The following is a 16,157-nucleotide window of genomic DNA, read 5'->3' as shown; positions in this document are numbered from 1 at the left end:
GGAATGTCGTCTACTCCTGGGGCCTTGTTTCGACTTAGGTCTTTCAGTGCTCTGTCAAACTCTTCTCGCAGTATCATATCTCCCATTTCATCTTCATCTACTTCCTCTTCCATTTCCATAATGTCCTCAAGAACATCGCCCTTGTATACACCCTCTATATACTCCTTCCACCTTTCTGCTTTCCCTTCTTTGCTTAGAACTGGGTTTCCACCTGAGCTCTTGATATTCATGCAAGTGGATCTCTTTTCACCACAGGTCTCTTTAACTTTCCTGTAGACAGTATCTATCTTAACCCTCGTGAGATAAGCCTCTATATCCTTACATTTGTCCTCTATCCATCCCTGCTTAGCCATTTTGCACTTCCTGTAGCTTTCATTTTTGAGACGTTTGTATTCCTTTTTGCCTGCTTGACTTACTGCATTTTTGTATTTTCTCCTTTAATCAATTAAATTCAGTATCTCTTCTGTTACCCAAGGATGCCTACTAGCCCTCATCTTTTACCTACTTTATCCTCTGCTGCCTTCACTATTTCATTTCTCAAAGCTACCCATTCTTCTTCCACTGTATTTCTCTCTCTCCCCCCCCCCCCCCCCCTGTCAGTTGCTCCCTTATGCTCTCCCTGAAACTCTGGTTCATTCAGTTTATCCAGGTCCCATCTCCTTAAACTCCCACCTTTTTGCCGTTTCTTCAATTTTAATCTATAGTTCATAACCAATAGAATGTGGTCAGAGTCCACATCTGCCCCTGGAAATGTCTTACAATTTAAAATCTGGTTCCTAAATCTCTGTCTTACCATTATATAATCTATCTGAAACCTTCTCGTATCTCCAGGGTTCTTCCATGTATACAACCTTCTTTCATGATTCTTGAACCAAGTGTTAGCTATGATTAAGCTACGCTCTGTGCAAAATTCTACCAGGCGGCTTCCTCTTTCATTTCTTAGACCCAATCCATATTCACTTACTACGTTTCCTTCTCTTCCTTTCCGTACTGTTGAATTCCAGTCACCCATGAGTATTAAATATTCGTTTTCCTTCCCTACCTGAATAAATTCTTCTATACTGTGACATTATCAAGTGAAAATAGATTTGACATCAGATGTGACGTTTTCAAGTGAAAATAGATTTGCTTTCTATAATGTTCGCAGTTGTAGAAACGTCTATTGCCTGCCGTAACTTCAGTTGCAGCGGAGACGTGTATGTGTAACCACGCAAGTGATTTATATTGCTCAAACACTTATTACGACTGCGATAGAGAAAGAGATTATGTCTGACTCGTGATATAAAAACTCTACGGACGTAATGCGGAACATTACGCATACGATGGATTTGCTTACTTCTGATTTAGAATTGTGGGGAATAGCATAGCAGGAGAATTGTAATTAGTGGCATTGTTGTAAGTTGCCATTTTGAATATACACTCCTGGAAATTGAAATAAGAACACCGTGAATTCATTGTCCCAGGAAGGGGAAACTTTATTGACACATTCCTGGGGTCAGATACATCACATGATCACACTGACAGAACCACAGGCACATAGACACAGGCAACAGAGCATGCACAATGTCGGCACTAGTACAGTGTATATCCACCATTCGCAGCAATGCAGGCTGCTATTCTCCCATGGAGACGATCGTAGAGATGCTGGATGTAGTCCTGTGGAACGGCTTGCCATGCCATTTCCACCTGGCGCCTCAGTTGGACCAGCGTTCGTGCTGGACGTGCAGACCGCGTGAGACGACACTTCATCCAGTCCCAAACATGCTCAATGGGGGACAGATCCGGAGATCTTGCTGGCCAGTGTAGTTAACTTACACCTTCTAGAGCACGTTGGGTGGCACGGGATACATGCGGACGTGCATTGTCCTGTTGGAACAGCAAGTTCCCTTGCCGGTCTAGGAATGGTAGAACGATGGGTTCGATGACGGTTTGGATGTACCGTGCACTATTCAGTGTCCCCTCGACGATCACCAGTGGTATACGGCCAGTGTAGAAGATCGCTCCCCACAGCATGATGCCGGGTGTTGGCCCTGTGTGCCTCGGTCGTATGCAGTCCTGATTGTGGCGCTCACCTGCACGGCGCCAAACACGCATACGACCATCATTGTCACCAAGGCAGAAGCGACTCTCATCGCTGAAGACGACACGTCTCCATTCGTCCCTCCATTCACGCCTGTCGCGACACCACTGGAGGCGGGCTGCACGATGTTGGGGCGTGAGCGGAAGACGGCCTAACGGTGTGCGGGACCGTAGCCCAGCTTCATGGAGACGGTTGCGAATGGTCCTCACCGATACCCCAGGAGCAACAGTGTCCCTAATTTGCTGGGAAGTGGCGGTGCGGTCCCCTACGGCATCCCCTACGGCACTGCGTAGGATCCTACGGTCTTGGCGTGCATCCGTGCGTCGCTGCGGTCCGGTCCCAGGTCGACGGGCACGTGCACCTTCCGTCGACCACTGGCGACAACATCGATGTACTGTAGAGACCTCACGCCCCACGTGTTGAGCAATTCGGCGGTACGTCCACCCGGCCTCCCGCATGCCCACTATACGCCCTCGCTCAAAGTCCGTCAACTGCACATACGGTTCACGTCCACGCTGTCGCGGCATGCTACCAGTGTTAAAGACTGCGATGGAGCTCCGTATGCCACGGCAAACTGGCTGACACTGACGGCGGCGGTGCACAAATGCTGCGCAGCTAGCGCCATTCGTCGGCCAACACCGCGGTTCCTGGTGTGTCCGCTGTGCCGTGCGTGTGATCATTGCTTGTGCAGCCCTCTCGCAGTGTCCGGAGCAAGTATGGTGGGTCTGACACACCGGTGTCAATGTGTTCTTTTTTCCATTTCCAGGAGTGTATAATGCAATTTGATTAATTATGATAACATGTCATCCCATATAAGAGGATGATGTATCCTTAAGTGTAGCTATGAAGATCATTTATGGACAAATATAATTTAATGACTGGAAAGGTAAGTTTAATCCTTTCCTTATTTTAACTTCTCCCTTGTCTCTGTGTCTCGTAACTGGTAGGGAACTTTTTTATCCTGTGAAATCATTAAAGCCTGCACCACTGTCGTTTATGTTCTATTTTGGGAGTTTAAATTCTGGACTTTTATCAAAATTAATAATGAAAATTGGACATTGATTCGCATGTTGCACAGTGAGTACGTCATAGCACCCAAGACGGCTTCCCCGCAGTGGAAAATAGTGCCCCTGAATATTTTAAGAATTTGAGAGTAGAGGAGCGCCGGAATTCTGCAGAGGCAGAGGTAGCATGATTATGGACTGTAACTGTCTAATAATTCTTTTTATTTGAGAACTACAATAGGAATTGATGTCCGCCCAAATAGCTGTGTGGTCAGCGTGACGAATTGACATCATACGGGCCCGGGTTCGATTCCCGGCTGGGATTTTCTCGGCTCACGGACTGTGTGTTGTGCTATCTTTATCATCATATCATCGCCATCCGGTGCGCAGGTCACCCAATGTGGCGTCGAATGTAATAAGACCTGCACCAAGGCGGCCGGACCTGCCCCGCTAGGGATCTCCCTGCCAGTGACGCCAAACGCTCATTTCCATAGGAATTAAATGTGTGCCTGAGAGTGTGGGAGGTATTTGTGTTAAAATATTGGGGAAAGCCCTTATCTCGCCCTAAAGTTCCATTCAAGTAAATAGACATTATTCGGTCATAATAATTTAACTTCAGTTGAATGGGGCGGCAAGTTAAACAGTCACAATCTTCGGACCCGTAGGTGGGTTTTAAGTGAACACTTACTGTTGGTGTGAATGTGAAGTGTGACAGTAATGCTAAAGGAGGAAAACCGTTTAACAGCTTGTCGTGTCTGGCTTGGGCCGGAATTGGTAGCAGCATTTTGTGTTTTTTTTTAAACTGAACAATATAGTCGAAATATAAATTTCCCGCACTCATTTTAGATAGTAAAACCGAAGATACTGTAAATGCCTTTGTTTTTTTACCGCCATTACTAGACCTGCATAAATGCACTGTAAGTACAAATTTTTTCGTAGTTATTATGATGAAAATTAAACGTGTATTGTTGCTTTATGAACTTCGAGAGTCTATACGAAGCTTAAAGTGGTAAGTGCATTAGTCAGCTGGCCGCGGTGGTCTAGCGGGTCTAGGCGCTCAGTCCGGAACCGCGCGACTGCTACGGTCGCAGGTTCGAATCCTGCCTCGGGCATGGATGTGTGTGATGTCTTTAGGTTGGTTAGGTTTAAGTAGTTCTAAGTTCTAGGGGACTGATGACCACATATGTTAAGTCCCATAGTGCTCAGAGCCGTTTGAACCATTTTTTTGCATTAGTCATTAAATGGAGCAGTTGGCAGACAGATAGGTCACAAGAGAAACGCAACGCCGCACAGTCTGTTGTTAACTGTCAGTGTTTTGTACTGAGGCTCCTAACAGGAGGAGAAACAAATGAAGTACATTGTCACGTTACCAATATGCGGATAATGCTGTGTAGTAATCAGCTAGCAACAAGGTTTACTGGTATACAGATACAGCTGTTATCCCATCACAATTAAACGACTAATATTCAAAGTAAGGTATGAATGCGGAGTGACATCTATTTTCTGGCAATATTAATCTGAATAGGTTGGCAAAAGTAATAACGTTGCGAAACGAAGATCACCAAAGAGTTCACCTGCGCGCATAATAACCGGAATAGCGTGAAGTAAAATGCGGTGCATGCGGCTCGACGAGGTGAGGGCCTGTTTGCGCGGAACACCAGCTGCCGCATCACGTGTCATGCTGTGCAAATGTACGTAAATGAATCTGGCGCCGCGTTTTACTGCAGCAGTGGATAATGGCTGGCAGACAGGGGGGCGCGCCGGCGGTAATGACTATTATCAAAGTTTACGACCTGGCCGTAGCTGAGCCAGCGCGTATACCAGCCGCTTCCAGCGCCAATCTCATCTCTGGACAATTATTACGCGGGCAGCACAGTTTCGCTGGGCATAGGTCAGTTCAGATACGGACGGACTGGAGCTACGGAAAAAGAATGAGAAGATGCCTGCGTAGTCATCAGGTATGCATGAGATACGGTGAGTGGTCCATTGTGCTTTTTATGACCGCTGTAATCTGCGGAATGTCTGATTACAGTAACGTCTTCAACATCCCTTTTTCATTATAAAAACTGTCACTACTGTAACGTAACAATAGGTTGAATATAATTAATATACTGTACGATGTACGTTTGAAAAGTCCGTGCAGAGTCCGAGGGATGGCGCGACCGGCGCGTATCGAGGTCATGTTTAGTTAGTAGCATCTTTGGAAAGAAAGCACACCAAGTTTCAGCCATATTGGTCTATTTCTTTGTGTTTGGCATTGATGTGAATCAAGGAAGTCGCGTGATTGTCAAAAATGGACGAAAAAGAATTTCGTGCAGTGATGAAACATTACTTTATGGAAGGCAAAACGCCTCAGGAGACTAAAGAGAAACTCGATAAACATTACGGTGACTCTGCACCTTCAATTAGAACAGTTTATAAGTTGTTTGAAAATTTTCGGAGTGGCCATATGTGTACAAGTAAATGCTGAACGTTCTGGACGCCCTCTGGAGGTTACGACTCCAGAAATCATTGATAAAATCCATGATATGGTGATGGATGACAGAAGAGTTAAGGTGCGTGAGATTGTTAGTGCTGTGGGCATCTCGAATGAACGGGTACATAATATTTTGCATAAACATTTGGACATGAGAAAGCTATCCGCATGATGGGTTCCGCGATTACTCACGCTTGACCCAAAAAGGGATTCGTGTGAAGTGTTGCAATGATGGTTTGCAGCTGTTCAGGAAGAATCCTCAGGACTTTGAGCGTCGTTTCGTCACTGTAGATGAAACATGGATACATTACTATAGTCCTGAGACCAAAGAACAATCTAAACAAAAGGTTACCAAGAGATAATCTGCACCAAAAGGGCTGAAGAGCATTCCTCCGGCCGGAAAGGTTATGGCGACTGTCTGTCAGGATTCGCAAGGGATAATCCTCATCGACTATCTGGAAAGGGTAAAACTATTACAGGTGCATATTATTCATCTTTATTCGACCGTTTGAAAACCGAGCTGCAAGAAAAAACTCGGCGATTGGACCGCCAAAAATTCCTTTTCCATCCCAACAATGCATCAGCACACACCTCAGAAGTTGTCGTCGCTAAATTAATGGATTCCAACTCGTTTCACATCCTCCCTATTCTCCAGACTTTGCTCCCTCGGACTACTATTTGTTCTCGAATTTGAAGAAATGGCTGGTGGGACAAAGATTTTATTCAAACGAGGAGATGATTGTAGCAACTAATAGCTATTTTGCAGACTTGGACAGTTCCTATTATTCGAAAGGGATAAACAAATTAGTACAGCGTCGGACGAAGTGCACAAGTCTAAAAGGAGACTATGTCGAAAAATAAAAAAAATGTTTACCCCAAACTCGTAAGTAGTTTTTATTGTTGCACGGATTTTTCAAACGACCCTCGTAGATAGCCATACATCTGTTCGCGGCAACACAGTTCGCATATACATAATATCAGTCACAGAAAAGTGATTCTTCGCGTAATAAGATCTTTTTGGATGATTTCCCTTACTGAGTTATTACTTACTAAACGCCAAAATCTTGTAAAAGTTTCATGGAATATTACGAGGGAATGTGAAATACAGGAGGTACATAATTATAGTCTCAGTTTCAAAACGCCATGAAAGAGTACCATTGCTCAGAATGACGTCAAATTTGAGCAGCATTTAACTGACAGAGGGAGAAACGTCACGGAACAAAATAAATAAATAAATAAAATGAAAATAAAAATGTATCCAATAGACGGTGCGGCATTGTTAGTTAGGTAAGCCCATCCAACATGGCCATGTCGTACCACATCGGATGGAAAAATTGGGTTTTTAATTGACCTGAGGTCAAAAACTGGATAAAAAGCTAAATGTCCTTGAATCAGAAACTGAATAAAAAGCTAAGTGTCATTGGTTTTTAAGTGTCTTGTGCATGAAACCGCATAAAAAGCAAAATCACATCGGTTGCTAGCTGTCGGGAGACTGTCGCAAGACATTTTCAATACGCTGTCCACCAAATTCTGGCACAAGTTGAAATCGAGAAACAGAATGTTCCACAACAGATTGTAGTGTGTCGGTGGTGACGTTCAGAATGCGCTGAATAATGTGTGCCGTTATTTCAGCTAAGTAGGTAATAGGACCACTGAACATCACATCTTTGAGATAACCCCACAAAAAAATCGTTCAAATGGCTCTGAGCACTATGGGACTTAACTGCTGTGGTCATCAGTCCCCTAGAACTTAGAACTACTTATACCTAACTAACCTAAGGACATCACACACATCCATGCCCGAGGCAGGATTCGAACCTGCGACCGTAGCGGTCGCGCGGTTCAAGACTGTAGCGCCTTTAACCGCTCGGCCACTCTGGCCGGCAGATAATCCCACAGCCAGAAGTCACACGGATTAAGATCGGGCAATGGGAACGGCCAGTCTGCGGGGAAATGACGTTTGATAATTATAGCATTTCCGAAATGCCCCTGCATCATCCGCTGCACTGGCTGCACAATGTACGAAGCAGCAGCATCTTGCATAAAAACGATTCTACTCGCACATTTATGCTGTCTAAGGGTTGAAATGTCGCTGGTGTGCACAGGATACTAATAGCGTTTACCAGTACCGCTACAGGTAACAGGACCCGCAGGACACACCTCCTCAAAAAAACCCAGCCCTACTACAAACGATGCCGTCAACGCGCACCACGCTGGCACCTTTACAGAACGGAGTGGTACTAATTGATACGCGTATCGATTTTTCCGCTGCCCATGTTATACAATTCTGCGTATTGACATATCCTTGCGGAGGGAAATGTTCTTCGTCTGTTCATAGAATTTGCAGTGGTCAGTCGTTATGCACGCCCGTGCGAGCAAGAAATTCCAGAGCGAACGTTTACCTTGCTGGCAGTTCAGCACGAAGCAACTCCTGAACTTGGGTGGTTCTTTATGGACAGCAATACAGTACGTTTCGAATGATTCTATGTACAGTGCTCGCATGCATGTCCAACGTTCGCACAGTTCGCTGTGCACTGCATGTTTGCACATCATCGCTCGATCCCTCCTGCTATGCTGTGGCCACATTTTCGACAGACCTTGGATCAATTGCTTTCCTTCCTCTGCCACAATGCACTTCAAAAGAATTTGTCTTTCCGAATTCTGTAATCATTTTCGCGAGACTCTTATCAGACGTCTGAGCAACACATTTTTTCATACCCTTGAGTGTCCGGAACTTCTGCAAGGCTACTGGCACACAGTTACCGTTCTCGTAAAACAGCTTTGCCAGCAGCTCGCGATCATTCATGGGGGCAGTCATGTTGGGAGTCTGAGATGCAAACTGAGGAAAGAGCCGTGTGCCGCGCGTCTGTTAGTGTACATATAATGTCCCTTAGAGCACTATCTACTGGTCAAATTTTCCAAAGTATCTTGTTTCATGACGGCTCCTCATTTTTCAGTAATTCGCTGCTTACATTTGACGTCATTCTAAGCAGTGGTTCTCTTTCTACAGCGTTTTGAAACTTTAAGTTTAATTATTATCCTCCTTTAATTGATGAGGGTGACGTTTTCCAACATTACTTACGCCAAAAAAGGCAAAGAAAGCCTTCCTTGCGGCGAAACACGAAGGGGGAGGAGCACACTACGACCGGTGATGTGTAACATTGCATTAGAGTGTGAGGTAATATATCGAGGCCATGAATAGTAATCGGATGACCAACGATCAAAGCCTGGCCGTTGTGGCCGAGCGGTTCTAGGCGCGTCAGTCTGGAACCGCACGACATCTACGGTCGCTGGTTCGAATTCTGCCTCGGGCATGGATGTGTGTGATGTTCTTAGGTTAGTTAGGTTTAAGTAGTTCTAAGTTCTAGGAGACTGAGGACCTCAGATGCTAAGTCCCATAGTGCTCACAGCCATTTGAGCCATCAATCAAAGACTTCGCTATGCTGACGTCGTCAGAGAGAGCTAGGAGAAAATCAAGCGGAAACCCAACGATAATGACACACTGGTTGAGGTAAACGTCAATCTGCCAGTTCTTTACCGGGAGGCTGTGATATTTTGCACTCCAACTCTTTTCCTTGTACCACTCTGTCCGACCCTGTAAAATAATAGCTGTAGTATTGAACTTAGGAACTCAGGCAATGGCTTTACACGATGAGATAAGCATCTTGCTGCACGAAGTTTGCCGAAATGTGTATTCACATTAGCTTTAGAGACAGATTTATTGTTAATGTACAATATTTTGTAGGAAATTTAAGGGCTGCGTACGAGTAAGCTGGACTGAGAAGCAGATAGACAAAATATGTAGGTGAGTGGCCAGAAGTGGGTCAAGAATACGAGGACGAAATGCAGAATGAGTTTTCCGATCTGCACTGTTGTGCGCTCCGTTACGAAACTTCCTGGCAGATTAAATCCGTCTGTTGACGGAGGTTCGAATCCAGAACCCTTGCCATTTTCGGGCTACTATTCTAATGACTGAGCTACCCAAGCACGACTTACGATTCGTCCTCGCAGTACACTATTACCACCAGTACCTCATCTCCTGCTTTACTAACTTCACAGAAGTCCTCCTGTGGAACTTGGAGGACCAACACTCCTGGAGAAAACAATAATGGGAAGGCTTGGCTTAGAAAGAAATGATTTGAAAATCCAGATGTATAATTAAAAAGAAACCACTGGAGAAAATCGGGCGAATACTTCATTATAAACAGTTACTGATATATATACAAGGAACGGAAAGAAGCTCCTATTGGAGCACAAAAAAGGTAATTATGCTCCTGTTTGTATGACTGGCTGAAAGCTCCTTCATTCTTTCTCGACACATTTAAAAATTTGTGAAAATTTTTTGCATGTGAACGTATTCGCGCTGTTTTTAACATTCAACTCATCTATCACACCCACTGGCTCCCGTGACTGTAACTCACTGACACCAGTTAGTCCATCAGCGTAGTCGCTCGTACCCATCCACTCCTATGTGTCTATTCTCACTCACTTATTCAGCATAACTCTTTATCATTATCTCTTTGTGTCCCTTTGTCACTGTCTCCTGTCTCACAGCCACAGTCTCACTCTAGCTCTCTCTTACTGCTACTGTCTGATTCATTCCCTCCCACTGCTGCTGTCTCTTCTCACTGTCAGTATCTCTCTCTTCATATTTGACACTGTCTTAGACTTTATCTCACCTACTTCTGTTTTCTCCTTCTCTTTATTCGTCTCTCAATGACACTGACTCCTTCACTCGTTTTCTAGCACTGTTCTGTCACTGTCAACTATGTTCCACTGCCGCTGTATCCCTTCCTTCCTACCACACAACCGTTATCTCCTTCGCTCTTTCTATACTACAACCACTGCCTACTAAGTATGTAGCAGTATTTATTAGCTCTCCGTCTCTCTCCCGCTGCCGCTGTCTCCACTCTCAGCCTAAAATACCACGAATAAGTTCACGAGCCGTCCAGCAAGAACCAATAACTCGCGTTATGCTCTTTGTGTCCATGGACGTTACGTCGGCGAGCTCCCACCGCCAGGAGGCGTGCGCGCGCCGTGAAGGCCACATGACAGCTGACCATTCGGTGCAGGAGGTCAGTTGCTGATAGCACCGCGTCTGGAACGCGAGTGGCTGCGTGTGTTCCATGTCATCCTGTTGCTTTGGGGTTCGAGATCAAGCATTGATAGGGCGCGAGCAGGCTGGTCGGATACGACGAAAGGACGTGACAGAGATGGGCAACAACCACCTTCCAGAGCAGCCGCGGCGTGAATTCGCCGTCTGCTCAGGGGACGGACCCCCTCTCTATAGCATGGCCAACACGTTGGAAGCTGGAAGCCATCAGTGCAACTGCATCTACTCAGACAGGCGTCTACCGGAAGTCGTGTGTTCAGCAACTTGCGTAGAAAGAAATAGTTTGCAACGGGCAGTAAGTACCACAGCAACGCTAGTCCACTACTACCGCAGATCTCCGCCAGAAGGGATTACATCGGGTTTCAAACTGACATATCTAAGGTTGTGGGTGCCAGTGTACTGTTACATAGAATACATTGGGCATCGCTTCTCGTCGTGAGCTGTGGAGGGCGGGAAAAGGTTACTCGCCTTCTGGCTCATGTAAAGTTTTTACTATTCGCGGCACAGTTTTGGTACACAAAAATCAGGTTTTTGGAGTGTTCCGCAATGAAAGGAAGATGGTACTTCTAGATAAAAGTCTAGAAAATATACCGCTAAAATCTGAGTAGTTTTCTGTTGCTAGTTACTTAGATATCCGTTTCTGAGTGCGAAACAAATGGTGGAAAACGCTTTTTTTCGTGTTTTCTCAAGAACCGCACGTGAACTAAATGGCACCCTCATAAGACCCTTAAGGCGCACCGTAAATCACGTCTAATGCAAAAGGAACCTACCGGTTTGCTCCATTTTCCTAAGCCGGAGGAAGTGGGCAATATTGTAGCTTCGACCCTGTACAGTAGGAATAGTTACATAAGACGTTCCTTCTGTTGGTTACAAAAGTGATCCCCAGCCCAAGGGCTAACCAAAACATTTGAAACTACCTTTCTCCACCAATAAAGCCCGAGGTATGAGCTCCGGATGAATATCATTCTCAAGCGCTCCGTTTCCTAACATATTCACACTGTCGCATTCTAATATTCTGCGTGGTGTCTGTTTGTTCTAAGTCGTGTCTCCCTACCACTTTCGCGCAACGACGCTCTGAGCGTGTTTTTTAGGGAACTGACTAGTTTGAAGCTGGGACCTGTTGCTGGTAAGGAGACGCCAGACCAAAAATGACATGTAGAGTTCAGAAGAGTTCAGTGACACTAGCGATGATATAATCAAATACTTAATGATTTCAGCGTCAGCTCCACAGCACTCCCTGTAAAAGAATCTTAATACTAACTAAATTTAGTGGAAGAGGTTCAAGGCTTTCCTATGTTTAGTTATCTGGTAAAATAACGTCGGAAAGGCAGTTAAGTTTACCATTGGAAATTATATTATACTCACAAAACATTGTTTTTAAATTGCAGTATTGATAAAAGGAAATATTTTAATACAGGATGATAGAAACCAACTGCGTTCAACAAAAATGTGAACGAATATTCCCTGAATGGGTTTCCAAGTTCTACAATGGATCGAAGGATGACCTATGACATATCACATCTATAATCTAGGCTTAAATTAAGTTTCATAAAAGAGAAAACTATCCAAATGATCTACAGTGACCCTCAGTTATGTTTAATTACTTATTTAACTTGTCGTAAGTTACAGTGGTTGATGTGGTTTCTCAATAATTATATGACAGAAAAATCATCGCGTTTCAGATTTTTACTTCACGTAGCAAATGTGAATACCATGATCTTTAATTGACGATCGACACTAGTATTACGCAAAACGGGGGTGTAACAGATGAGACTCCTGAAGTTGTGAGTGAAGCTTTATGCGCTGCTATGTACCATCGCGTGTGTTCATTACCTTGTCGTTGGTTAGGCAGCGTCAGGGGGCGGCGGGCGGCAAACTCCACGCACCTCGTCGTCTCAGAAGCAACTCTTTCTAACTTCTTCTTACTACAATTTAGCGGGTTTGAAAAAGGCTGTCTGGCTGTGTTTTCAACTGTCCAATCAGGGTCTCAATGTTAACCTTAAGCTTCACCTACAAAATTCTGTCTATCCAATGAGAAACGTTATACTTTTCGTAGTGGAGCGATGTTTTTAACGTTTGCAACGTAACAGGGACGCGAAAAAGTCTCACGCTAAAACTTGCAGCTGGTGTGGCCCTTTTAATGTTATCGTAAGATCTGTACTGTTTCTCTGGATTTGCTTATCATGTCAGGGTTTTCATGGAAGGTGTTAGATTTGCCTGACACCTTAGATATCACCACCCTTCGAACTTTATTTTTGCACTGAAGTTAGGCAATGATTCAATCGTTGTCTAAGTCAGTCAAAAATTATTCCTTTATCTAAATTTTGTTGTCTACTGTTCAGCCACGTTATTCTGGTTCTATGCTAGTTTGTATTACTAATTTATATTTTTGTATTCTTCCACTTTATTTTCAAAAATATGTTTATATTGACAAGAGAAGAATATTTTTATGCTATTATTGTTATTAATTTTTAATTATATTCTGTATTTATTTAAGTGTGAAGTTTGTTTTTTGAGATGTTTGTTATCGAAAGTGAGGAGTGTTTCACATCGATTTTCTTAGAAATATTTTTTTTTATAAATGTAGTAATTAAGTAAAATCTATTCCTAACACAATTTCTAAATATCATGTACAAGTAAAATGTTTTTGTTTCCAGACACTCATTTCAAAATTGTTACACTAACAAATAAGAATTATTTCCAAGAATTGCTTTGACAAAGAAATATACATACACAAGTATTGAGATATTATCCTAACAAATGTTACAAATGTTAAAAAAGGGAAAACATTCAACTAGATAATTTTTTATTCTTTGTTTTTATAAGGAGAAGATAAGTAAAATAAAGTTATTCTTTTATTTTTATGAAGAGGAAATAAGTGGCATATAGTTTTAGTGTTCATTATGCCTTACTTTTGTTCTTTATATACTGTCCATTTCAGAACTAATGACTTATTTTTATCGATAGTCTATTTTTTACTTAAGTCCATAGTCACAGACTGTTATTTTGTTGTTTATTAGCTGTCTGGTTTTCTTAACTTATTTAGTTTTTCACACGTTTCTTTTGCACAATTCCTACACCACATAATTTGATTTCACACATTCACACAATCCTATGAATGTTTAAGCATGAGGTTGGCGAATGTTTTTACACGAAGGTGATGGACTTGAGCGAGATGGATGTGGGCAAGTATTTGATGTACAGCTTTGTTCGTCATTCCTTGTTGACTTTGCCACTGTGTGTTGCTGTTGTGGATAATGGAGCTGTGAGTGCAGAATTTCGTGGGTTACTGGCTTTGTATGTGTGAAAGTCATCGTTATGTGTCGCTGAAAGCGGTCGTTTTTCGTTGTAATACTTTGCAGACGACTAGATTACAATAGGATAGGGATTTGGGAAGGTATGTCGTCTATTTTTCTCCCATCTTCTTTCTTGGTCTCAATCTTGCGAATCTTCAACTTCTGTTCTTCCTGCTTTTTCTCTGCTTCTTACTTGATTCTTGCTTCTTCTCTGGGCAGGATATGGGAATATTTATTGATAACTAGCCACTTTGAAGTTCTCCTCTTAGTAACAGTTTGATAAATTGTTTGGACGTGTCATTTTTACTTTGTGGAAGTTTTCTTCAGTTTCATGCATCAGCGTGCTGTTTAAAGCAGTAGTGTGACTTTTACACATATTTTTTGCCAGTGGTGGCTTGCCCAAACTGTCTTCTCGTTTGGCCGTTTTTTGCTCGCTCTGCTGAGTCGGGGCATTCCGGGGCCCTCTTGGCCTTCCGTGTTCTGTCCCAGCAGGGTTCCGCCACTCTGTGGTTCCACTTAGCAGCAGATTTACTGCCCACTGTGGATACAAGGGCCCTTTATTGGTCTCACTGTCCTTTCCCTTCTCTCAATGCTTCTGCATTGTAGGAATCGTGTCTTGCTAATTACATTCTTTTATTTCTTGATACTTCTCATGTTGCAACTTGTGGGTCGTTGCATCTGGTTTTTTTTTGCTGGAGTTTTTTACAATGGTTCTTACAAAAAGTTTTACTTATAATCATGTAACATATGTCTAGTACCTACATTGTTTTACGCCTTTTCAAAAAGCTTTACAAATTTCGGCTCCCTTTCCATGTTACAATTCTAAGATATTTTGAGTCTTAACTTCTACAAGAATCCTCAAATTCGTTTTTTATTTTTGTGTAGTGTCATGGTGTATAGCATTTAAGTATTTCATGCTGTTAGACTATCTATACTTTATCCCTTCACCTTAATCTATGCTACTATTGGTGTTATTTTTGTTTTTTATTGAAACTACTTTCTTTTCCCCACCTTCCCCTCTCTTCATTCTTCTTTCTCCTGACGATCTTATCTGCAACATAAATTTGAAATATTGTGTTAATTATTTACCAGTAATAAAATTAATCTTCAAACTTTTTGATATGGCTCACATGGTGAAGTCCTAAGGTTTTGCCTGTTTTGGGTTTCATTAGATCCACAGCATCATCATGAGCAATTCGGCTAATTATGACAGGTCCTTTGTATGCTGCGTAAAACTTATTTATTTTGTGTTTCTGTTTGCTGGAGAGATGGTGTGTTTTTAGAAATACTTTCTGGCCTACTGAGAATGTTCTTTGAATTGCTGTTTTATCTCCTCTTTCATTTCTTTTAATGGCTGCCTTTGTGATGTTGGAGAGTGCTGTTGCTATGACTTGTTTGTGCTGTCTACGTGGTACAATAGGAAATCTAACATTTTCTCTGGTGATGTTTGGGGGTTCAATATTTTTTAAGTACAGTAACTGGAGGTAGTAGTGTAGTGCTATGTGGCATTTCATTTATTACTTCTTGAAAATCTTTAAGGTATATATCCCAAGTGTTGTGTCTTTCGCCTGCATATAATCGGCATAAAGTGCCTATGTCCTTCATAGATCGTGCTGCTGGATTTATGCTAGGTTTGTACTTAGATATGTAGATGGGTTTTTATTTTGTGTTGTTTTAACATGTTCTGCCATAGCACTGATTTGTATTGTGGGCCATTATCCGATATTATTCGTTCCACTCGACGTACTTGTCTGAGAAAGTCTTGTCTAAATGCTTTACTTATAGTAAGACCTGTTCCCCGTTTTAATGGTGTCAAAGTAACATATTTAGAAGTAAGTTCCAAACCGACAAATATGAAAATATATCAGTTTTTTGTGCGTGGGAGGGGCCCCATCAAATTTGTTGCAGCTATTTGTTTTAATTTTTTAGAGATTATTGGAAACAGGTGGTTTGGTTTAGGTGACATGTTTAGCCCTCATACATTTTTTGCATTTGACTAATACTGTTCTAATTCGTCTTTCCATATTAGGAAAATGGCTTGTTTGTTTTATTTTTAAAAAGCATTTCTTTGGTCCAAAGTGGCCATTACTTAAATGTGTATACCGTATGTACTTATTAATTAGTTCATCTGGGATATAAATTAACCATTCATTCGTTGCAACATTACGACTAAAAAATAAAACATTGT

Source organism: Schistocerca nitens, chromosome 8 (genome assembly GCF_023898315.1).
Source record: "Schistocerca nitens isolate TAMUIC-IGC-003100 chromosome 8, iqSchNite1.1, whole genome shotgun sequence".
Taxonomy (NCBI): domain Eukaryota; kingdom Metazoa; phylum Arthropoda; class Insecta; order Orthoptera; family Acrididae; genus Schistocerca; species Schistocerca nitens.
Note: the sequence above shows the minus strand (reverse complement) of the source record.